The following is a 26828-nucleotide window of genomic DNA, read 5'->3' on the forward strand; positions in this document are numbered from 1 at the left end:
AGATTTCTGAAGTAAAACTACTAGGTATAGCGTATGGGCTTCTTAAACTGTTCTTTTCAAAAGCTATACTAATTTCTATGCCCACCAGCAGATTAAGGTCACTCTTATCTTTCAAACAACTGTTTACATGTGATCAATACAATGGAAGAATAGTAATAAAAACATGTGTATAATATTTACTCTCTACCAAACACTGTTCTAAGCATTTTACATAAACTAACTCATTGATAATCTCAACAACCCTATGAGGTAGTTACTCTCATGACCTCATTTTGAAGATGAGAAAACTAAGACAGAAATTATTAAAAATTGCACAAGATTACACAGCTTAGAATATGGCAGAGCTGTGGTTAAAATCCAAGAAGTCTGGCTCTAAATCTACATTCTGAATTAACCTTTATGCTATGTTGCCTCTCAAAAAAAAAAAAAAAAAAAAAAAGGCTGGGGAGTGGAAGATTTTTTTGTTCTAATTTGTATTCCTTTAATGCCTAGTAATTTGAACCTTTTTTATGTTTTTGTCTTTTATGACTTCATTTCTTTGCTCATTCTTCTATTAAGCTTCTTGTCCTTTTTTTAATGATGTGAAGTAGTGGCTTCTTATTGCAATAATTTCTCACTGAACCTCATTGATAGGTTCTGCAACTTTAAGCTAAATGACATATAAAGAAACCAATTTTACCCTAGAGTAATTTATATAAACAAGAGTTAAGTGTGACAGGATTATGGGGGGAGGGCTTTTCCAAATAAACAGTTTGTTGTTCCCCAAGATTCTGATGAGTGTTGGGAAAGAAAAAAAGGTTTAGGCAGATGTTCATAAGAAACAAAGTGAGGAATTTAATAATTGAGATATTTCTTAATTCTTTTTTTTAAATAATTTTATTTTTTTAATGGGGCGACATCAATAATTCAGGATACATATATTCAAAGATAACAAGTCCAGGTTATCTTGTCGTTCAATTATGTTGCATACCCATCACCCAAAGTCAGATTGTCCTCTGTCACCTTCTATCTAGTTTTCTTTGTGCTCCTCCCCCTCCCCCTTTCCCTCTCCCTTTCCCCTCTCCCCCTGTAACTACTACACTCTTATCAATGTCTCTTAGTTTCACTTTTAAGTCCCACCTACATATGGAATAATGCAGTTCCTGGTTTTTTCTGATTTACTTATTTCACTTCGTATCATGTTATCAAGATCCCACCATTTTGCTGTTAATGATCTGATGTCATCATTTCTTATGGCTGAGTAGTATTCCATAGTGTATATGTGCCACATCTTCTTTATCCAGTCATCTATTGATGGGATTTTTGGTTGTTTCCATGTCCTGGCCACTGTGAACAATGCCGCAATGAACATGGGGCTGCATCTGTCTTTACATATGAATGTTTCTGAGTTTTTGGGGTATATACCCAGTAGAGAGATTGCTGGATCATAAGGTAGTTCTATTTTCAGTTTTTTGAGGAACCACCATACTTTCTTCCATAATGGTTGTACTACTTTACATTCCCACCAACAGTGTATGAGGGTTCATTTTTCTCCACAGCCTCTCCAACATTTGCTATTATCTGTCTTGTTAATAATAGCTAATCTAACAGGTGTGAGGTGGTATCTCATTGCAGTTTTGATTTGCATTTCTCTAAGAGCTAAAGAAGATGAGCATCTTTTCATATATCTGTTGGCCATTTGTATTTCTTCCTGGGAGAAGTGTCTGTTCATGTCCTCTTCCCATTTTTTTTATTGGATTGTTTGTTTGTTTGTTGTTGAGTTTTATGAGTCCTTTGTATATTTTGGATATTAGGCCCTTATCTGAGCTGTTGTTTGAAAATATCATTTCCCATTTAGTTGGCTGTCTGTTTATTTTGTTATCAGTTTCTATTGCTGAACAAAAACTTCTTAGTCTGATGTAGTCCCATTCATTAATTTTTGCCTTCACTTCTCTTGCGTTTGGAGTCAAATTCATAAAATGCTCTTTAAAACCCAGGTCCATGAGTTGAGTACCTATGTCTTCTTCTATGTACTTAATTGTTTCAGGTCTTATGTTTAGATCTTTGATCCATTTTGAGTTAATTTTTGTACAGGGGGACAAACTGTAATCCAGTTTCATTCTTTTGCATGTGGCTTTCCAGTTTTCCCAGCACCATTTATTGAAGAGGCTTTCTTTTCTCCATTGTGTGTTGTTGACCCCTTTATCAAAAATTATTTGACTATATATATGTGGTTTTATTTCTGGGTTTTTTATTCTGTTCCATTGGTCTGAGTGTCTATTTTTCTGCCAATACCATGCTGTTTTGATTGTCGTGGCCCTATAATATAGTTTGAAGTCAGGTATTGTAATTTCTTAATTCTTTATTGTTGTATGACAGTCCCCCTCCCCCACAGCTCAGGAGTTTAAAGGGACAATGAGCATTCATTATCTCACAAGAGTTCTGTGGGTCAGAATTTCAGGACCCAGTTAGCAGGGTGGTTCTGGTGCAGGGTGTTCTAACAGTGTAGTCCAGATGCCAGCCAGGCTATGGTCACCTGATGGCTGTTTGGGGCAGGAAGATGACTCACTTTTATGACTGTTGTTAAACTGCACTTCTACACTGGCTGTTGGCAGGAAGGCTTAGTCCCTAGCCACATGGACCAAAGCTCTGTAGAGCAGTTTGAGTGTTCTCAAGTCATGGCTATTTTGTCTCCTGGAGTGAATGTCCATAAGAGGAGCAAGGGGGAAGCTCAGTGCCTTTTATGACAGTCTTGAAAATCATATACTGTTACATCTGCCTTATTCTGTTCCTTAAAATGGATTTACTGAACTAAAACAAACCATAAGGGGAAGGGAATTAGGCTTCTTTTTTTAATACCTTAAGTTTAAATTTACTTCCCCATGAAATTCCTCACAGGTAAAATATTTAACAGTATTGAGATTACACACAGGGCTGAAACAAAGACAGCATATATATATATATGAAATATATATATTTCAGTTTTAAGTTACAGTCGGCATTCAGTGTTATTTTATACTGTTAATTGCAGGTATACAGCATAGAGGTTAGACAGTTATGTAATTGACAGAGTAGTTTCCTTAGTATGTTCAAGACTTATTTGGCACCGTATATCGTTATTATAGTATTAGTGACTGTATTCCTTATGCAGAACTTTAGCCTTCACTTTTTAATGGGAGACATGCTAAAAAATTTGAGTCCTTTCATTGCAAGGTCTTATGGATTTGTATAGGATAAAGACTGCTCTCTAGAATATTGCAGTCCTAGTTGGGAAAGCTAGATATATATAAAAACATATGATATATTCCCAGAGTACTTGTGAATTGCTTTTTCAAATTAACATTGCTTCAGTATTGTTCCAATTTATTAACAATTGGAGAACATTAAAAATATTGCTTCTTCATTAAAGAAAAATAAAATGTATGCCATTCTTGAGTATCTGTTAGTTGAACTCCTTAGGGTAAACTCAGAAATTCTGTAATTTAACTACTTGATCTACCTATTATGCCAAATGTATAAAGTATAGAAGAGAAATAGCAGCATTTTATTTTATTTTATTATTATTTTTTATTGTATTTATTTTTAATGGGGTGACATCAGTAAATCAAGATACATATATTCAAAGATAACATGTCCAGGTTATATTAAAGTTCAATTATATTGCATACCCATCACCAAAAGTCAGATTGTCCTCTGTCACCCTCTATCTAGTTCTCTTTGTGCCCCTCCCCCTCCCCCTTCCCTCTCCCTCTCCTCCCTCCCCCCGTAACCACCACACTCTTATCAATGTCTCTTGGTCTCACTTTTATGTATGGAAAAATGCAGTTCCTGGTTTTTTCTGATTTACTTATTTCACTTCGTATCATGTTATCAAGGTCCCACCATTTTGCTATAAATGATCCGATGTCATCATTTCTTATGGCTGAGTAGTATTCCATGGTGTATATGTGCCACATCTTCTTTATCCAGTCATCTATTGATGGGCTTTTTGGTTGTTTCCATGTCCTGGCCACTGTGAACAATGCTGCAATGAACATGGGGCTGCATGTGTCTTTACAAGTCAATGTTTCTGAGTTTTTGGGGTATATACCCAGTAGAGGGATTGCTGGGTCATAAGGTAGTTCTATTTTCAGTTTTTTGAGGAACCACCATACTTTCTTCCATAATGGTTGTACTACTTTACATTCCCACCAACAGTGTATGAGGGTTCCTTTTTCTCCACAACCTCTCCAATATTTGCTATTACCTGTCTTGTTAATAATAGCTAATCTAACAGGTGTGAGGTGGTATCTCATTGCAGTTTTGATTTGCATTTCTCTAATAACTAAAGAAGATGAGCATCTTTTCATATATCTGTTGGCCATCTGTATTTCTTCCTGGGAGAAGTGTCTGTTCATATCCTCTTCTCATTTTTTTATTGGATTATTTGTTTGTTTGTCGTTGAGTTTTATGAGTCCTTTGTATATTTTGGATATTAGGCCCTTATCTGAGCAGGTGTTTAAAAATATCATTTCCCAATTAGTTGGCTGTCTGTTTATCTTGTTATCAATTTCTCTTGCTGAACAAAAACTTCTTAGTCTGATGTAGTCCCATTCATTAATTTTTGCTTTCACTTCTCTTGCCTGTGGAGTCAAATTCATAAAATGCTCTTTAAAGCCCAGGTCCATGAGTTTGGTACCTATGTCTTCTTCTATGTACTTTATTGTTTCAGGTCTTATGTTTAGATCTTTGATCCATTTTGAGTTAATTTTAGTACAGGGGGACAAACTGTAGTCCAGCTTCATTCTTTTGCATGTGGCTTTCCAGTTTTCCCAGCACCATTTGTTGAAGAGGCTTTCTTTTCTCCATTGTGTGTTGTTGGCCCCTTTATCAAAAATTATTTGACTATATATATGTGATTTTATTTCTGGGCTTTCTATTCTGTTCCATTGGTCTGAGTGTCTATTTTTCTGCCAATACCATGTTGTTTTGATTGTCGTGGCCCTATAATAGAGTTTGAAGTCAGGTATTGTAATGCCCCCAGCTTCATTTCTTTTCTTTAGGATTGCTTTGGCTATTCGGGCTTTTTATAGTTCCATATAAATCTGATGAGTTTTTGCTCCATTTCTTTAAAAAATGTCATTGGAATTTTGATGGGAATTGCATTAAATTTGTATATAGCTTTGGGTAATATGGCCATCTTGATTATATTTATTCTACCTAACCAAGAACAAGGAATATTCTTCCATCTCATAATGTCTTTTTCGATTTCCCTTAACAATGGTTTATAGTTTTCATTGTATAAGTCCTTTACATTCTTTGTTATGTTTATTCCTAGGTATTTTATTTTTTTTGTTGCAATCGTGAAGGGGATTATTCTTTTGAGTTCATTCTCAAATGTTTCATTGTTGGCATATAGAAAGGCTATTGACTTCTGTATGTTAATTTTGTATCCTGCGACCTTACTGTATTGGCTTATTTTTTCTAGAAGTCTTTTTGTGGATTCTTTGGGGTTTTCGATGTATAGGATCATATCATCTGCAAAAAGTGATACCTTTACTTCTTCTTTTCCGATATGGATGCCTTTTATTTCTTTGTCTTGTCTGATTGCTGTGGCAAGAACCTCTAGTACCACATTAAATAAGAGTGGAGAGAGTGGACAACCCTGCCTTGTTCCTGATTTAAGGGGGAAATCCTTCAGTTTTGTGCCATTTAGTATGATGTTAGCTGATGGTTTATCATATATGGCCTTTATCATGTTGAGATATTTTCCTTCTATACCCATTTTGTTGAGAGTCTTAAACATATAATTGTGTTGTATTTTATCAAAAGCCTTTTCGGCATCTATTGATAATATCATGTGATTCTTGTTCTTTGTTTTGTTGATATGGTGTATTATGTTGACCGTTTTACATATGTTGAACCATCCTTGAGATTCTGGGATGAATCCCACTTGATCATGATGTATTATTTTTTTAATATGTTGTTGTATTCGATTTGCTAGTATTTTGTTTAGTATTTTAGCATCTGTATTCATTAGAGATATTGGTCTGTAGTTTTCTTTTTTTGTGCCATCCTTGCCTGGTTTTGGTATAAGGGTTATGTTTGCCTCATAAAATGTGTTTGGAAGTATTGCTTCTTCTTCAATTTTTTGGAAGACTTTGAGTAGAATAGGAACCAAGTCTTCTTTGAAGCTTTGATAAAATTCACTGGTATAGCCGTCTGGGCCTGGACTTTTATTTTTGGGGAGGTTTTTAACGGTTTTTTCTATTTCTTCTCTACTAATAGGTCTGTTTAGGTTTTCTGCTTCTTCTTGACTCAGTCTAGGAAGGTTGTATTGTTCTAGGAATTTATCCATTTCTTCTAGGTTGTTGAATTTAGTGGCATAAAGTTTTTCATAGTATTCTACAATAATTCTTTGTATATCTACGATGTCTGTGGTGATTTCTCCTCTTTCATTTTGGATTTTGTTTATATGAGTTCTTTCTCTTTTTTCCTTGGTAAGTCTTGCCAAGGGTTTGTCAATTTTGTTGATTTTTTCAAAGAACCAGCTCCTTGTTCTATTAATTTTTTCTATAGTTTTTCTGTTCTCTTTTTCATTTATTTCTGCTCTGATTTTTATTATCTACTTTCTTCGGCTGGTTTTGGGTTGTCTTTGTTCTTCATTTTCTAGTTCCTTAAGGTTTGAAGTTAAGTGGTTCACTTCGGCTCTCTCTTGTTTGTTCATATATGCCTGAAGTGATATGAACTTCCCTCTTATCACAGCTTTTGCTGCATCCCATAGATTCTGATATGTCGTATTATCATTTTCATTTGTCTGTATATATCTTTTGATCTCTGCACTTATTTCTTCTTTGACCCATTCATTCTTTAAAAGTATGTTGTTTAGTTTCCACATTTTTGTGGGATTTTTTCCCTCTTTTTTGCTGTTGAATTCTAGTTTCAAGGCTTTATGATCAGAAAATATGCTTGGTACAACTTCAATTTTTCTGAATTTGCTGATGTTGTTTTTGTGGCCCAACATATGGTCAATTCTTAAGAATGATCCATGTACACTGGAGAAAAATGTATACTCTGTCACTTTGGGATGAAATGTCCTGTAGATGTCTATCATATCCAGGTGCTCTAGTGTTTTGTTTAAGGCCACTATGTCTTTGTTGATTCTCTGTTTGGATGACTGATCTAGAGCCATCAGCGGTGTATTGAGGTCTCCAAGTATGATTGTATTTTTGTCAGTTTTTGTTTTAAGGTCAATAAGTAGCTGTCTTATATATTTTGGTGCTCCTTGGTTTGGTGCATATATATTAAGAATTGTTATGTCTTCTTGATTCAGTGTCCCCTTAGCCATTATGAAATGGCCATTTTTGTCTCTGAGTACTTTTGCTGTCTTGTAGTCAGCTTCACCAGATATGAGTTTTGCTATGTCTGCTTTTTTTTGGTTGTTATTTGCTTGGAGTATTGTTTTCCAGCCTTTCACTTTGAATTTGTTTTTATCCTTGTTACTTAGATGAGTTTCTTGTAGGCAGCATACAGTTGGATTTTCTTTTTTGATCCATTCGGCTACTCTGTGCCTTTTTATTGGTGAGTTTAATCCGTTTACATTTAGTGTAATTATTGACACTTGTGAGTTCCTCATTGCCATTTTATAGATTGCTTTCTGTTAGTTTTGTGCCTTGTTTGATTCTTCTCTTTCGTTTTTTTATCTTTTGTTTTTATTTGGTTGTGTTCCATACATCTTTCCTCTGTTGCTATCTTTTTTAAATCATGTGCTTCTGTGGTGGTTTTTTCAATGATGGTTACCATTAAGTACTGAAAAGTGTTCCTACCCTGTTCATTGTAGTGCACTATTTTGTGAGTACTTTTGCCCTCCATCGCCCTTTGCTACTGTTAATCTTCATCCTTTCCCCCCTTTCTTATTGTTGTCACAGTTTAAAGTTGGTTTTGTTATGTTCTTCTTGGAGCTTTTACTTGTGGCTTTGTTGTTGTTGTTATTTTATTCTTTGTATCTGATTGGAGAACCCCCTTTAGTATTTCCTGGAGTGGGGGTTTTCTGGTGATAAATTCTCTCATCTTTTCTGTATCTGTGAATGTTTTTATTTCTCCTTCATATTTGAAGGATAGCTTTGATGGGTATAGTATTCGTGGCTGAAAGTTCCTCTCTTTCAAGACTTTAAATATTGGGGTCCACTCTCTTCTAGCTTGTAGAGTTTCTGTTGAGAAATCTGATGATAATCTAATGGGCCTTCCTTTATATGTTGTATTCTTCTTTTCCCTGGCTGCCTTGAGAATTTTTTCTTTGCTGTTGATTTGTGCCAATTTTATTATGATGTGCCTTGAAGTAGGTTTGTTGTGGTTAAGAAAACTTGGAGTTCTGTTTGCTTCTAGAATTTGAGGTTTTAGTTCTTTCCACAGGCTTGGGAAGTTCTCGTCTATTATTTGTTTGAGTATGTTCTCCATTCCATTTTCTCTCTCTTCTCCCTCTGATATACCTATTATTCTTATGTTATTCTTTTTGATGGAGTCAGATAATTCCTGTAGGGCTATCTCATTTTTTTTAATTTTTGAATCTCTTTCTTCTTCTCTTTGTTGAGCCTCAAGTTGCTTGTCTTCTATTTCGCTAATCCTCTCTTCTATCTGGCCTGTTTTATTAGCTAAGCTTGTTACCTCATTTTTCAGCTCATGAATTGAGTTTTTCATCTCTGATTGATTTGTTTTTATAGTTTCAATTTCCTTGGAGATATACTCTTTGTGTTCATCGAGTTGTTTTCTGAGCTCCCTAAATTGCCTTTCTGGGTTTTCTTGTATATCTCTGAGTATTTTTAGGATTTCTATTTTAAATTCTCTGTCATTTAACTCCAAGGTTTCCAATATCTTAAATTTTTTCTCCATAGATTTTTTCTCATCTCTCTGTGTTACCTCTCTTTCTTTTGTATCCATGATATTCGATTTTCTCTTCTTTAATGGCATCTGAGGGGGTTTTCTTGATAGTATTAATGAGATTTTATAAGGAATAAAAGGATAAAAAAATAAAAATAAAAATAAAAAATTGCGTTTTTTTTTTTTTTTAAAATTAATCATTAAATAAAGAAAAATAAAATAAGATAAAAATTCGAGGAAAAAAAAGGAATAATTCCTTCCCTTCCTTTTTTCCTCTCCTCTCCTCTCTCCTCTTTTTTGAGAAAATCTTGTGATGAACTGTGAATTATATTGTACTAAATAGAACAAACAATACCTGTAGCGGAGGGCCTGAATTGGGGAGAAGTAATATAGGGGTAAAGGAAAAAGACAAAAAAGAAAGAAAAATAAAAGAAAAAAATATTTATATATAAAAAAGGGGGAACCAGTAGAGACCCACAAAAAGCAAATTAGGAAAAAATTTGGGTCAAGAATAAAATGATTTGCTTTTAGGTGTTGGCTGACTCAGAGTTATGATGAGAGGAATAAGAGGGAAACAGGAAAGAGGGGTGGAAAATTAAAAAATTACTATTGTATTTAGTGGAACAAGAACTAGATAAAATGGAGAGCCAGGGATGGGAGCACTGCTAATGTGTTAAAAAGGTGAAGTAAAAACCCTCCAAAATGCCACAAACTTAAGTTTGAGTCCCAGATAAGATAATTTGTTCGTTATTGAGGTTTGAATGAGAGAAGACGTAAAGGAGAGAAGAAGAGACTAATATAGAGGGAGAAGAGAGAGAGAGAGAGAGAGAGAGAGAGAGAGAGAGAGAGAGAGAAAAGATGGAACCACTTAAAGAAGAAAAAAGAAAAAGGAGGAGAGAGAAAGAGAGAGTTAGGGGTTTTGGATTGCAACCCTCATAGAGAGAAAGGAAGAGGAAAGAAAAGATAATGGGAGATGTAACACTTATGGGTAGTGTAGTTCAAAGAGAGGCGAGAGTAAGACTGAGAGAGAATTAAATGACCAAATTGGAGTAGAAAAAAAAAATCAAGAATGAAGAAAAGAGACACAGACGAACAAATATAATAAAATGGGATAGGTTATAATGTCTGCAGATTATTCTTGATTTTGAGAGGTTGTCGTCTTGCTTTTTCTTTTCTGTCTTTCTGGTCGGTGACTTTGTACCCCGGGTTCTGCCCCTGTGGCACGCTCTGGAAGAGGTTTGCAGTTGATAATTCTCTATGGCGATGTCATGTATTGGGCTTCAGTCTCGTTGGCAGTCGAGGCTCATTAGTGTTTATAGGCTCCAACAGTGAGAGGATCTCTCACTGTGAGAGTGTTCCTGGAGCCTCTCTCCTAGTCTTTCCTTCCACAATTAGAAGCCTGATAATCCAGCTATGGGGTTGCTGCTGCCTCTGCCTGGATAGTAAGAGTCTCAAAGAGCTGGCAACTCCCCACTCTATTCCCACTCAGCACAGGGCTCTGAGTAAGGCTTAGTCAGTCAGAGCTGCTAGCATAATCAGGCGTGGCTTCCTCCCACTCAAAGACCTCTGGCTCTGCCCCTCTGTGGGATAACTCGAGTGCCCACTCCTGAGGCATTTGGTGGAATCTCTTACCCACTCTCCGTGTGCACCCACCAGGATGTCAGACCAGACAGGTCACACTTCGAGTGAAATCCCTACCCACACGGAGAAGATCGAGCTTTGGAATTGGCTTTCGCTCTATCCCTGTGCGGCTTTCCCAAGGGGCTAGGGCTGCCTGAGATTCCGTTCCTGGCCCGCTCACAGACCTCTGACTCTGCTCCTCTGTGGGAAAACACGGGCGCCCACCCCTAAGGAGTTCGGAGGAATCTCCTGCACACTCTCCGTGCATGCGCGCTGACCAGATTCTGAGTCTTAGGTGGGACGCCTCTCACTCCGAGAAAGCCCTCTGCCCACACGGAAAAGTTACTGGGTTGGAATTGGCTTTCGCTCTGTCTCCGTGCGGCTTTCCCAAGGCTCTGGGGCTTCCGCTCCTGGCCCGCTCACTGGCCTCTGACTCTGCTCTTCTGAGGGAAAACACGGGCGCCCACCCCTGAGGAGTTCAGAGGAATCTCCTGCACACTCTCCGTGCGTGCACGCTGACCAGATTCTGAGTCTCAGGCGGGACGCCTCTCACTCCGAGAAAGCCCTCTGCCCACACAGAAAAGTTACTGGGTTGGAATTGGCTTTCGCTCTGTCCCCGTGTGGCTTTCCCAAGGCGCTGGGGCTTCCGCTCCTGGCCCGCTCACAGGCCTCTGACTCTGCTCCTCTGAGGGAAAACACGGGCGCCCACCCCTGAGGAGTTCGGAGGAATCTCCTGCACACTCTCCGTGCGTGGGCGCTGACCAGATTATGAGTCTCAGGCGGGACGCCTCTCGCTCCGAGAAAGCCCTCCTCCCACACAGAAAAGTTCCGCCGTTGGAGTTGGCTCCAGCTCCCTCCCCGTGCCCGGTCCCCTCAGGGCACTGGGGCTCCTAGGAGATGCTGCTTTTTGCCCTCACAGAGGCCTCTGACTCTGCTTCTCTGTGGGTTAGCATGGGCTGCGCCCACCCCTGAAGTGTTCGTAGGAATCTCTTGCCCACTAACCACGCGTGCGCCAGCCAGGAGATGTGGAAAATGGCTGCCCCACTTGTCTTTCTTTGTTTGGGTTTGGCGCGCGTGTTAGCTTGAATTGCCCAGGTTTTTCCACGGCTTGGATCTCCGTGCCACAGCCTGGTTTGGCTGTTTGTACCGCGGCCTGGATCTATTCACTCCCTATGCCCGCCTTAGTTTCTATATTCTCAGTTCTCAGTGAAAGCCATCCTGTTTGGATTAGAGAGGAAGGCGGAGCATTTCTTACTCCTTATTTCCCCCGGGGTTTGACCATATATTTAGCCAATCTTTCGCTCGATCCTACCTTCGGGTGTGTTGTGAAGCATCTGAAGACTCCAAGGATAGGTTTTTCTGTTTCTGGTTGAAGAACTTTTTGAGTTTATGGGGAGATTTTCGGTATCGCTTCCTACCGCGCCATCACTGTAACGTCATGCAGCATTTTAAATATACCTTATGAACTCTTTGACTCTCAGAAGAAATAGCTAGCCATTGCTCCTTTAATTATCCTAGTAAGCTAATTGCTAATGTAAATGAAGTACAGATACAAAATGAGATTTTTGAATGCAGAGTTAATTTATTTATCCAGACTCTCAGTTTATAGATCTTTATGTAAACTACTATCCTTTTTGTAGCATTGAATTTAACTAAGCATTTCCTCCTAGTAAGATCATTTCTGTTTAAACAGAGAGGCAATATAGTGTGAAAGAGGGTAGGTTTGGGATGAGATGAATTTGGACTTGAGACTTTACTTTTTTATATATTACCAGTCTGACCTTGGACCAGCTATTGAATCTCTGAGTCTCTTTCCTTGTCTATAAAGAATCTATTTTTTCCACTATTTCTGAGGCTCATTGTGAATGTTAAATGGAAAGCATGTGATGGGTTGCCTTTTAGATATTCAGTATATCTTAGTTACCTTTATTTTACACATTTCCCTTCCAGAATGAAGAAAATAGCAGCAAAGATTTCCAGGAGGAGACTTATTTAAACTGAGACCTATCCTGACAGTGAAAATAACATGTACAAAGCAATAGGTGAAGACAAGCTTGACAGTTGTAAAAACAGATCAAAGGTTTTGTTTTCTACACATAGTAGGTGTAAGTTTGGAGAGGTAGATTGCAGCCAGATCTTAAGGCCTCTTGAGGTTAATGGGAGGCATTTATTTGCATTTAATTCTGAATATAGTGGCAATCATTGGAGAACTGAAATCCACAAGGGCTGTAACTCTTTGATTTCCCAAATTTTGAGACAGTAGGCTGCAGTTAATTCTCAAAAAGGTATTTCTTTTTTTTTTATTCACAATCTAAAGTTCTTATGTGTATGTCTTGGTTTCAAGATACTTTTTGTGGCCCTGGCCGGTTGGCTCAGTGGTAGAGCGTTGGCCTGGCGTGCAGAAGTCCCGGGTTCAATTCCCAGTCAGGGCACACAGGAGAGGCACCCATCTGCTTCTCCACCCCTCCCCCTCTCCTTCCTCTCTGTCTCTCTCTTCCCCTCCCGCAGCAAGGCTCCATTGGAGCAAAGATGGCCTGGGCGCTGGGGATGGCTCCTTGGCCTCTGCCCCAGGTGCTAGAGTGGCTCTGGTCGCAGCAGAGCGACGCCCTGGAGGGGCAGAGCATCGCCCCTTGGTGGGCAGAGCGTCGCCCCCTGGTGGGCGTGCCGGATGGATCCCGGTCGGGCACATGCGGGAGTCTGTCTGACTGTCTCTCCCCATTTCTAGCTTCAGAAAAATACAAAAAAAAAGATACTTTTTGTTAGTTTTTTCAAAGTTCAATGAATAAACTTTTGTAGAAGAGATTCATGTAGATCTATGACCCTGTCTCAGTAAGAACTTGAAAATAACTGCAGGGACTGAGATATAACCTCTCCCTAATCTGTTCTGTTTGTTTCTGCTCCCAGAAGTTATTTTTTTTCTACCATATATTTTTTTAAATTATTGCACTTTTAAGGAAGGTTAGGGATTGAGCATTTGAAGTAAGTTCTGCTATCTCCCTCTCTTGTTTTTTTTGTGGAACATTGCACAGTTTTTACTGTTGGCAAAGCATATTTTCTGGAACCCTTCTAAGGCACATATACTCCCATTGCCTTTTCTCTTTGTGCTAAAAACATTTGATTACTATGCCTCTATCATCTGGGATACATGGTATAAGATAATATTGGGGATTCGTTTATTAAACTGTTAACTCTTAAATGACTTTTTGAAAGTTTGGGAGTTTTATTTCACAGAATAAAAAATCTTGTCAGCACTTTTAAGATGAGAGTCAACTTTAGATACTGACACTTTCAAGTAGTCAAATATTTTATTCTAAATAGTCAACAGCAATGTTAAATGTTTTATGAAATGATTTATATGTAACCAAAATTTTATGGCTGTGATGTTAATGATTTGATGAAATCAGAACCAAATACTTTTTTAACAAAGTAAAAATATATAATGTGTCTAGATTGGGTACTATTTTTCTTCACCATTTCTTTTCTTCTGGGTTACCAAAAACATTGTGGAAACAGAAATGTACTCACTTCCTTCTCACTCTGCACTTTCCAAAAACACCCAGGGAAAGGACTAAGTGTGTTTTTCTGTCTTCTGTTAGCTTTGGAGAAGGAAGAAAATGACTGAGATTTAATTACTCTTAGTGTGTTAGCTAGCGTATATTAAGTACTTTTCTCATTTAGTTTTTGTAACACAGGTGATATTCTCTAGAAACTGAGAGTAACTTACCCATGGTCACATATCTCTTAAATAGTGCAGTGAGATTTGAACTTAGGTCTCTGTAATTCTGAGGCTATATCTGTCCTTTCTTCTTTTCCCTACCTTTTATTTCTTTTTTTTTCATTTTCTTCCTCTCTATTTTTTCTCTTTTCTTTCTTCTTCTTTACTACCTTCAGTTTCCTTCTGTCCCTGTCCTTGAAAAAAACTAACATTTTATTATTATAGAAGTAGTCCAGGTACATTGTTGAAAATTATAATATATATAATTTATTTTTTAATATTTAGATAAGCAAAAAATTCCCACTACTTAGAGCATGTCATTTAAGACATTTAATGTTAACTTGCTTTCTTCCCAGCTGACTTTCTACATTACAATACACTTTCATCTCATTTAATGAGCTGATTAACCTGAAGATTTTTTTAGAAATGATTTGTTTGACCAATACCAGCTATTATTATGCATTTTTATCTACTTGTTATGTCTTTAAATAAGTTTCCAAGTCTATTCCTAGAGAATAAAATCATTGGCAAGATTCAGTTGAGTGGAGATTTACATATTAGCTCCTGAAGCTGGTTAATCTAAATTTTCTGTTACCCTTATGTTTTCAATAAATATTCCATTTGAATGAGAATGTTTAAATTAAGGCTGGCCCTGGACAGATAGCCCAGTTGGTTAAATCATCATCAAGACATGCTGAGGTAGTGGGTCAGGGCACATGCAAGAATCAACCAATGATGGCATGAATAAGTGGAAAAACAAATGGGTGTTTTTCTCACTCTCTCTCAGAAAATTAAGGTTAAATATTTTTAGATATGTAGGTTAAGTATTTAATGATTGTAGGAAAAGAAAAATGGTGATGGACTGCAAAGCCAGAAAACTGTTTGAATCTGAAGATCTTTTGGTGACCTGTATAAAAAGAGGAGACTAATAATTGATGACATTTTCTTTGAGAGAAAAAAGAAAGGGAGAGAGATTAGAAGCATCAACTCATAGTTGCAGTACTTTAGTTGTTCATTGATTGCTTCTCATATGTGCCTTAACTGGGGGGCTGCAGCTGAGCCAGTAAATCTTTGCTGAAGCCAGTGACCTTGGGCTTCAAGCCAGTGTCTTTCGTCTCAAGCCAGCAACCATGGAATCATGTTGATGATCTCATGCTCCAGTCAGTGACCCCATGCTCAAGCCAGTGAACTTGGGCTTCAAGCCAGCTACCTTTGGTCTCAAGCCAGCAACCATGGATGGGGTCAAGTTGATGATTTCACGTATCAAGTCAGCAATCCCATGTATAAGCTGGTGAGCTCATGCTCAAGTCAGATGAACCCTTGATCAATATTGCAACCACAGAGTTTTGAACCTGAGACCTCAGCATCCCAGGTTGTCGCTCTGTCCACTGCACCACCACCAGTCAGGCTAATTGATGACCATTTTAAAGTCATGAGCTAATTTCCCTGAGATTATCAGGTGAATAACATGATATACTATTGTATATTGATGTCATAATGATGGTTCTTTTATGCCCCCTTTGAGTATATCACAAATGTAAAAGTTATTTACAAAATACTTTTTCAGAAAAGTGTCAAGAATTAGAACTGATTTTATCATGTGTGTTCTCTCTGCAATGCACCAAAGACATTATTGCGATGGTCTCTTTTAGGATGGAAGTTGTGATAAGGTTATATCTCTGAGCCATATAACATTGAAAAAGTTACATAACCATTTTATTCATCAGTTTTTTTTTATTTCTGAAATGGAATGAAAATGCTCTATTTTCCTAGATTCTGACCTGAAAACTGAGTGCTCTGTAATCAGGATGTATTTTTTATGATTTCTATATCTTACAGTCAGCCAGATGACAATGGAGATGAAGTTATATAAATATTTTTGTTGATATCTTCTAAGATTTCAGCACCCTCATAGATTTGATGATAGCCCTTACCTCAAAAGGTTCTTTTGAGGATCAAATTAAAAGTACTGTACTTAATACCTGTCACTTAATAAATGTTATATAATTATTATTTCTAACATCTATTTGAAATATTACAACAGTGGTTGGCTGATTTATTTGTAATCTTAAAATAATACATTTTCTTTGTGGAACACAAAGCATTTTTCTTTGGATATTTTGAAAAAGAAAACTATATTTCTTAATGTTATAAATATATAAAAACAAAAAGGAGAGAAGATTACCAGGGAGAAGAGGTAAATGAGGGTAATAAAAGTAGCAATTGCAGAAAACGTTGCAATTTATATTTAATATAAACATTGTAAATGTCTGCTATTTTTTCTATGTTTTTATTAGGGAGTAGATTTTAAGGAAATGGCTAGTGAATACTGACTTTTTGGATGATTGTTAGTCATTATGGGTTCACATTTCCTATTTAGATTTCTTTTTCTTTTTAAGAAAGAAATTTCTCTTTAACAGAAGTTTTTCTCTTAGAGGACCATATCTGTAAAAAATTGAGCACTTAAATTTTTGTTCTAATTAGTATTATAATTAGTCATTATCTGACTACCTTTGTAAGTCTCTTCTGATCTACATACTGCTTCTTACTTAAAAATAGAAATTCAGCCTGACTAGGTGGTGATGCAGTGGATAGAGCATCAGACTGGGATGCGGAAGACCCAGGTTTGAGACCCCAAGGTCGCCAGCTTGAGTGAGGGCTCATCTGGTTTGAGCAAATGCTCACCAGCTTGAGCCCAAGGTTGCTGGCTGGAACAAGGGGTTACTCAGTCTGCTGAAGGCCCACAGTCAAGGCACATATGAGAAGGCAATCAATGAACAATTAAGGTGTTGCAATGCGCAATAAAAAACTAATGATTAATGCCTCTCATCTCTTAGTTCCTGTCTGTCTGTCCCTGTCTATCCCTTTCTCTGACTCTCTCTCTGTTTATGTAAAACAACAAGAAAAAAATAGAAATCCAGAGTGATGATAAGGGCTTTTAAATTTTTAAAAAAGATTTTATTTGTTGATTTTACAGAGAGAGAGGAGATGGGGGAGCAAGAAATATCAATGCATAGTTGCTTCACTTTAGCTGGTGTCATATGTGCCTTGACTGGGCAGGGTTTCGAACCCATGACCTCAATGCTTATTCAGTGCACCACCACAAGTCAGGCAGGGATTTTGAATTTTTAAAAGTAACTCCTGTTATTCCAGTCTTCATTTGAAGAATTTGGTACAAGGATGTAGGCAAAATGTTCTTGTTTTTACCAAGTATAAGAATTGCCTGTGATGGGGGAAAAATGCAGGGAAGTTCAAATTTTGCTGATCAAGTGAGAGGCAGGGAGGCAGAAAGACAGATTCCTGCATGCACCCCAACCCAGATCCACCCAGCAACTTTTCTGGAGCTGATGGTCTCCTTATCTGTGGCTGCTGCTTCATTGCTCAGCAACCGAGGTGTTGTAGCACTTGAGGTGAGGCCATGGAGCCATGCTGAGTGCCCAGGGCCAACTTGCTCATTCGAGCCATGGCTGCAGGAGAGGAAGAGAGGGGGCACAGGGAGAGAGAAGCAGATAGTCACTTTTTCTGTGTGCCCTCAATGGGAAGCAATCCCAGGACTTCCACACAGCAGGCCAATGCTCTACTGCTTGAGCCAACCAGCCAGGGCCAAATTTTGGTGTTTTTTAAAAATTAAATTTAATGGGGTGATATTGGTTACTAGGACCATATAGGTTTAGGTGTACATCTTTGTGATACAAGATCTGTATGCTGCACTGTGTGCACATCACCTGAAGTCAGATCATCTTCTGTCACTGTATATTTGGTTCCTATTCCCCTCCCCCCAATTTTTCTGTTTTGTGTTAAGAAAGTAGAAGGCTATCTTTTCCTGAGTTTCTTCTGTATCAGAGCCTGAGCATTTTACGTGTGCACTTATATTTTATACAACATCCTTCTCTTTATATATCCCCTATGTAGAGTTGGTATTTTTGTACCCTTATTTTACAATGCTGAAAGCAGTTAAAGAGCTTGTCATGTTCTTAGTAAATGTCAGGATTTTAACCCAGTTCTTCATTATTCTGAAACCTCAGAAAGCTGATTAAAGTTTAAAACTGAATAGCTGGAGCCTCAATTTTTAGACTAGATCAGTGCTTCTCAACCATTTCTTCATTGTCTTATCTCCTCACCCCCAGTCTTTTAAAAAATACATTTTATTTTTTAGGGCAGTTTTAGGTTTATATGAAAATTATAAACCTAAAAGTACAGAGAATATCCCAGTGGTCAGCAAACTCATTAGTCATCAGAACCAAATATCAACAGTACAACAATTGAAATTTCTTTTGAGAGCCAAAATTTTTAAACTTAAACTATATAGGTAGGTACATTTCTTATCAAGGTAGTGCCTGCTTGTGGTATTTTGTGGAAGAGCCACACTCAAGGGGCCAAGGAGCCGCATGAAGCTGGCAAGCCATAGTTTTATAACCAGGGCCATATCCCAACCCCTCAAACACATGCACAATTTCTTTTGTCATTAGTGTGGTACATTTGTTATAATTAATGAGCCAGTATTGATATAATATTGTTAACTAAAGTCTCTAGTTTACATTGTTTCAGTCTTGGTGTTATACAGTTCTATGAGTTTTGACAAATGCATGATATCATGTGTCCATCATTATATTTATATAGAATAGCTTCACTGCCCCCCAAAGTATCCTGTGTTCCACCTCTTTATCCCTCTTCCCCTCCCACTTCCCTTGAATCTTTAGCAATTTTGATCTTTTTACTGTCTCTGTAGTTTTACCTTTTCCAGACTGTTATGTGGTTAGCACCATACAGTATATAACCTTTTCAGATTGGCTCCTTTCACTTGGCAATGAACATTAAGGTTCCTTTGTGTCTTTATATGGCTCAATCATTTTTTTTATTGTAGAATAATGCTCCCCTTTATGGACATACCACAGTTAGTTTATATATGTACCTATCAAGAAACAGCTTGTTTGCCTCCAATTTTTGGCAATTATGCATTTGTGAGCTTTTTAATTTTTAGACTGGAAAAGTAGAGTCTGAAGGAGTCATTTAGACTCCCACCATGGATTTTAATATTCTAGATAGTCTGTGTCTTTGTTTATGTGCTGTGGCCCTTAGCAGGGCAATCATATATTTTAATAGCTAAATATTTTTTATCTTTCAAGGACCATCTTTAAAGTGGTGTTTAGACCCCTATAACTTCTGGAGCTTAGTCATTGTGTTAATATATCCAGGTAGCAGCAAAGTGGAGGGGAAAGGGCCAGTCATATAGAAGCAGCCTTCCCAGAAGGCCGCATACAACATTTCCACTGAATCTCATTAGCCAGAATTGGCCTTACAGTGATCACACCCAGCTGTAAGGAAAATGAAACTAGGTGTATTGCAGCCCCCAAAGAGTGGGGTTCCATTATTAAGAAAGGAAGAAAAAAGTGTATGTTGGATAGAAATGGAGCATTTTGTTCCATAGTGAAGGAAATACTAATTTTTGTTTTTATTGAGATAAAATAGGTAATTTTGACTTTTCCTTATTATTGAAAGTTTGCAATAAATTAATTTTAGTGTTCTAGCAATAAGTTTAGTCATCATTAGCAAGAGCTTTCTCATAAGTTTCTTATTGAAAAGAACATGGTGAAAGAATTAAAAGAATTAACCCTTTGAGTATTATAAATGTTCATATATGTCCTCATACTTCCTGACCATCCAGAGTATGATCAATTTATTTATTTATTTATTTTGATCAATTTATTTTTAACATGTGTAAGGCAACATTTAAAAAAAGGCAAATGTATGATCTTCTTGTTTCTATAAATTGGTTATCAGACAAACATAATTGTAAGTTAATAAAACTGGAACTGGAACTAATTGCATTTTTTGATAAAAAAAACTCACTCCTGGGGATCAGTGAGCATGAAAAAATATCACTACGCAAAGGGTTAAGTAAAAGGCTAAGGGATAAAGCCAAAAAACAAAACAAAACAAACTCTTATAGACATGGACAACAGTATGGTGATTAGCAGAGGGGAAGGGGGATGGAGGAGGTAAAATAGGGTAAAGTGAGGATAAATGGTGATGGAAGGAGTCTTGACTTTGGGTGGTGAACACAGTAGAATTATTTATTTATTTATTTATTTATTTATTTATTTTTTAATGGGGTGACATCAGTAAATCAGGATACATATATTCAAAGATAACATGTCCAATTTATCTTGTCGTTCAATTATGTTCCATTCCCATCACCCAAAGTCAGATTGTCCTCTGTCACCTTCTATCTAGTTCTCTTTGTGCCCCTCCCCGTCCCCCCTTCCCTCTCCCTCTCCACCTCCCCCCTCCCCCTGTAACCACCACACTCTTATCAATATCTCTTGGTCTCACTTTTATCAATTTTTTAAAAAGCGAAAGAACATGGATGATTGACATAGACTTGTATTCTTTACATAGGGCTTTAAATAGATACTTCTGGGAAATAAGAAAGGCTATACTTTGATTTCCCATTATAAAAAGGAATAAACTTGTATAACTCAAAACCAGGAAGACAAATAGTCCAATCAAAATATGGGCAAAAGAAATGAATAGACATTTCTCCAAAGAGGACATACAGATGGCCACTAGGCATATGCAAAATGCTCAACATCACTAATCATTAGAGAAATGCAAATTAAAACCAAATGCAAATTATTTCTTCTCCTCATCTCAAGCTGTGGAATCCTGAGAGGGCTCTGACATTATTTTTGTAAATTGATGTTGGAGTACATTTATTTAGCTATTGAATGCTTACAAGTGCTAATCAGATTGCATCCTTCGTTTTCTCATGTTCAAAAAGAAAATTAGGCCCTGGCCGGTTGGCTCAGTGGTAGAGCATTGGCCTGGCATGCAGGAGTCCCGGGTTTGATTCCCAGCCAGGGCACACAGGAGAAGCGCCCATCTGCTTCTCCACCCCTCCCCCTCTCCTTCCTCTCTGTCTCTCTCTTCCCCTCCCTCAGCCAAGGCTCCATTGGAGCAAAGATGGCCCGGGTGCTGAGGATAGCTCTGTGGCCTCTGCCTCAGGCGCTAGAATGGCTCTGGATGCAGCAGAGCAACGCCCCCTGGTGGGCATGCCAGGTGGATCCCAATCGGGCACATGTGGTAGTCTGTCTGACTGCCTCCCTGTTTCTAGCTTCGGGAAAATGCAAAAAAAAAAAAAAAAAAGAAAAGAAAAAAAAGAAAATTAGAGAAAACTTGGAATATATAAATTATTCTACAAGACACTCAAAAATATTTTCAGGTCCCAGTTTTGCATGTAATCATGTTGCTTTTAAAGCTGTTGCAAGTTTTATTGCTGAGGTGCTTGGGAAAAATGTTCCTGTCTCATTCTATTATTCTTATGAGATTGAGCTGGAAATGTTTATGCTGCTTTTATAATGTGACTTATTGGCTGAGGATGTGTGCCTGCTGCCATCTCTGGTATTTAAATAATGAATTAACTTGTAAGTAGCCATGGAGAGAAAATGTTATAAATGGATTTTATCTACCCTTTTTTGGTAGCAAATTATATTTGCTGCAAGGTTTCTGTACCATACCTTTATTTCTTCAGGTATTATAAACCTATTTATTTTCACAGTGATGGGTGGCAGTAACTTTTCTCACACCGGCTTAGTCTCAGCATAGTAACTGTTCGGCTAAGTTAAGTTGTAGGTGGGGATGTCTATATAAAGTCTTGGTGTCAAAGCCAAAGTTACTTAGTAGCATAGAATGCTTCCTTTTAGCAGTAGCCTTTGGCTATTTCCAGCTGCTTTAAGATAGATTCATTACTTTCACATAATTTATGTAGTTGCAAATTACAGCTCTAATTAAATCTGCCTTTAAATTAGTTATGCCAAAATAGATGTTTATGGTCAGTGACTCAAATTGTTTTATTTTGAACTTTTATATTAGGAGAATTGTATCTTTTAACTGTTTTCACTTTTTTATTTATTAATTTTAATGAGAGGAGATTGATAAATCAGGGTACATATGTTCAGAGAAAACATCTCCAGATTACTTTGACATTTGATTATGTTGCATACCTCTCACCCAAGTCAAATTGTCTTCTGTCGCCTTATATCTGGTTTTCTTTGTGCCCCTCCCGACATCCCTCCCTCTTTTTCCTACCCCCCCCCCCATAACCATCACACTCTTGTCCATGTCTCTGAGTCTCATTTTTATGTTCTATGTATGTAATCATATAGTTCTTATTTTTTCTGTATGTTTCACTCAGTATAATGTTATCAAGGTCCATCCATAGTATTGTAAATGATCCGATGCCATCATTTCTTATGGCTGAGTAGTATTCCATAGTATATATGTTCCAAAGATTTTTAATCCACTCGTCCACTGATGGACACTTGGGCTGTTTCCAGATCTTCACTATTGTGAACAATGCTGCCATATACATGAGAGTACATTTCTCCTTTTGGAACAGTGCTATGGTGCTCTTAAAGTATATTCTGAAAAGTGGGATGGCTAGGTCAAAAGGCAGTTCAATTTTTAATTTTTTGAGGATTCTCTATATTGTTTTCAACAGTGGCTGCACCAGTCTGCATTCCCACCAGCAGTGCAGGAGGGTTCTTTTTTTCTACATCCTCGCCAGCACTTGTTCTGTGTTTATTTTGTTGATGAGTGCCATACTGACTGGTGTGAGGTGATAATCTCATTATGGTTTTAATTTGCATTTCTCTAATGATTAGTGATGTTGAGCATTTTTCCATATGCCTATTGGCCATCTGTATGTCCTCTTCGGAGAAGTGTCTATTCATTACTTTTGCCCATTTTTTTTCGTATTTTTCTGAAGTTGGAAACAGGGAGGCAGTCAGACAGATTCCCGCATGCGCCCGACCGGGATCCTCCCAACATGCCCACCAGAGGGTGGTGCTCTGCCCATCTGGGGTGTCGCTCTGTTGCAACTAGAGCCATTCTAGTGCTTGAGGCAGAGGCCATAGAGCCATCCTCAGTGCCCAGGCCAACTTTGCTCCAATAGAGCCTCCGCTGCAGGAGGGGAAGAGAGAGACAAAGAGGAAGGAGAGGGGGAGGGGTGGAGAAGCAGATGGGTGTTTCTCCTTTGTGCTCTGGCTGGGAATCAAACCCAGGACTCCTGTACACCAGGCCGACGCTCTACCACTGAGCCAACTGAGCTACTTTTGCCCAGTTTTTGATTGGACTGTTTGTCTTCCTGGTGTAGAGTTTTACAATTTCTTTATAAATTTTGGTTATTAACCCCTTATCAGACGTATTGTCAAATATGTTCTCCCATTGTGTAGTTTTATTACACAATGGGAGAACATATTTGACAATATGTTCTTTTTATTTGTTCTTATTGTCTTTAGCTGTGCAAAAGCTTTTTAGTTTGATATAATCCCATTTGTTGATTTTGTCTTTTGTTTCACTTGCCCATGGAGATAAATCGGCAAATATATTGCTGTGAGAGATGTCAGAGAGCTTACTGCCTATGTTTTCTTCTAAGATGCTTATGGTTTCACGGCTTACATTTAAGTCTGATGCATTTTGAGTTTATTTTTTGTGAATGGTGTAAGTTGGTGGTCTAGTTCAGTGGTCCACATCCCCCGGGCCACGGAGGGGTACCAGCCCATGAGCCATTTGGTACTGGTCTGCAGAGAAAGAATAAATGACTTACATTATTTTTGGTGTTTTTTTTTAAGTCTGAACGATGTTTTATTTTTGTAAAATGACCAAATTTCCTCTGTTAAATCCGTCTAAGACTCACTCTTGACACTTGTCTCGGTCACGTGATACATTTATCCATCCCAACTTACAGGCCAGTCCGTGAAAATATTTTCTGACATTAAACCAGTCTGTGGCCCAAAAAAGGTTGGGGACCACTGGTCTAGTTTCATTTTTTTGCTGGTAGATGTCCAATTTTCCCAATACCATTTATTAACGAGGCTGTCTTTTCTCCGTTGTATGCTCTTACCTCCTTTGTCAAATATCAGTTGTGCATAAAGCTGTGGGTTTATTTCTGGGTTCTCTATTCTGTTCCATTGATCTACATGCATGTTCTTATACCAGTAGCAGGCTGTTTTGAGTACTAATGGCCTTAAAGTATAACTTGATATTGGGAAGTTTGATACCTCTCGCTTTTTTTTTTCTTATCAAGATTGCTAAGGTTATTTGTGGGTTTTTTTGGTTCCATAGAAATTTTTGAAACATGTGTTCTATATCTGTGAAGTATGTCATTGATATTTTAATTGTTATTGAGTTGAATTTATAAATTGCTTTGGGTAATATAGACGTTTGAATATTTATTCTTTCTAACCATGAGCATGGTATATGCTTTCACTTGTTTGTACCTTCCTTGATTTCTTTAATCAATGTTTTATAATTTTCCAAGTACAAGTTTTTAATCTCCTTGGTTAAGTTTACTCCTAGGTACTTTATTTTTTTGCTTGCAATAGTGAAGGGGATTGCTTCTTTAATTTCTGTTTCTAAAAGTTTATTGTTGGTGTATAAAAATGCCTCTGATTTCTGAGAATTAATTTTACATCCTGCCACTTTGATGAATTCATTTATCAGCTCCAGTAGTTTTTTGACTGAGACCATAGGGTTTTCTATATACAATATCATATCATCTGCAAATAATGATTATTTTACTTCTTTTCCAATTTGGATGCCTTTTATTTCTTCTTCTTGTCTGATTGCTGTAGCTAACACTTTCATGACAGTGTTGAATAAGAGTGGTGAAAGGGGCCACCCCTGCCTTGTTCCTAATTTTAAAGGGATTGCTTTTAATTTTTGCCCATTGAGTATGATGTTGACTTTGGGTTTGTCATAGATGGCCTTTATCATGTTGAGTTATGATCCCTGTATTCCACTTTGCTGAGAGTTTTGATCATGCATGGGTGCTGTATTTTATCAAATGCTTTTTCTGCATCTATTGTAATTATTACATTTTTTTTCCTTTTGTTTATGAGATGAATCACATTGATTGATTTGCAAATATTGTACCAGCCTTGCCTCTCCAGAATAAATCCCACTTGATCATGGTGTATGATTTTTTTCATATATTGCTGAATCTGGTTTGCTAATATTTTGTTGAGGATTTTAGCATCTATATTCATCAGAAATATTGGCCTATAATTTTCTTTTTTTGTGTTGTCTTTGCCTGGATTAGGAATCAGAATTATGCTCGCCTCATAAAAGTCTTTCTTCCTCTTAAATTTTTTGAAATAGCTTGACAAGGATAAGAGTTAGTTTTTCTTTGAATATTTGGTAGAATTCACTTGTGAATTCATCAGACTAATATTTCTTTTTTGGGAGTTTTTTGATAACTCTTTTGATCTTGTTTGTTGTAGTCAGTCTATTTAGGTTTTTTGATTCTTCCAGTATGATTTTTGGAGGATTGTATGTTTCAAGGAATTTGTCCATTTCATCTATGTTGTCTAGTTTTTTGGCATACAGTATTTCATTGTGTTTTCTTAAAATATTTTGTATTTCTGTTGTGTCAGTTGTTATTTCTCCACTCTCATTTCTAATTTTATTTATTTGAGTCCTTTCTCTTTTTTTCTTGGTGAGTCTGGTTAAAGGTTCATCAATCTTGTTTACCTTTTCAAAGAACCAGCTCCTGGTTTCATTGATCCTCTGTATTGTTTCTTTAGCTTCTATGTCATTTATTTCTGCTGTGATCTTTATTATTTCCTTCCTTCTACTACTTCTGGGCTTTACTTGTTCTTTTTCTAGTTCTTTTAATCACAGGGTTAAGTTGTTTATTTGAGCTTTTTGTAGCTTCTTAAAATATGCCTGTATTGCTATGAACTTCCCCTTTCAGTACTCTTTTTGCTGTGTTTCATAAATTTTGAGTTGTTGTATGCTCATTATCATTTATTTTGAGGAATTTTTTTATTTCTTCTTTGATCTTATTGTTAATCTATTTGTTATTTAACAACCTACTTTTTAGTTTTCATGTGTTTAAAAATTTTTAGTTTTTGTTGTGATTGATTTTTAGTTTCATGCCATTGTGATGAGAGAAAATGCTTGATATGATTTCAATCTTCTTAAATTTGTTGAGACCACTTTTGTGCCCTAAAATATGATCTATTCTAGAGAATTTACCATGAGCACTTGAAAAGAATGTATATTCTGCTGCTTTCATATGAAAGTTTCTAAAGATATCTATTAAATCAGTTGATCTAGTGTGTCCTTTAAGTCTGCTGTTTCTTTGTTAATTTTCTTTCTTAAGGATCTATCTAGTGATGTTAGTGGGGTATTGAAATCCCCTACTTTTATGGTATTGCTGTTGATCTTGTCCTTTATATTCATCAAAGTCTGCTTTATATATTTAGGTGCTCCTATATTTGGTATGTAGATATTTATAATGATTACAACTTCCTGTTGGAATGCTCCCTTTATCATTATGTAGTGGCCTTCTTTATTTCTTACTATAGCCTTTGTTTTAAAGTCCACTTTGTCTGATATAAGTATTGCTACCCCAGCTTTTTTTTTTTCATTTCTATTTGCATGAAATATTTTTTTCTATCCCTTTACCTCTACTCTATGTGCATCTTTTGTTTTAAGATGTGTCTCTTGTAGACAGCATATGTACGGGTCCTGTTTTCTTATCCATACAGCTACTCTATGTCTTTTGATTGGATCATTTAATCCATTTATATTTAAGTGTATTATTGATATGTAGTTGTTTATTGCCATTTTATTATTAAAAGCTGTATTCCTC

This window comes from Saccopteryx leptura, chromosome 5 (assembly GCF_036850995.1).
Source record: "Saccopteryx leptura isolate mSacLep1 chromosome 5, mSacLep1_pri_phased_curated, whole genome shotgun sequence".
NCBI lineage: Eukaryota > Metazoa > Chordata > Mammalia > Chiroptera > Emballonuridae > Saccopteryx > Saccopteryx leptura.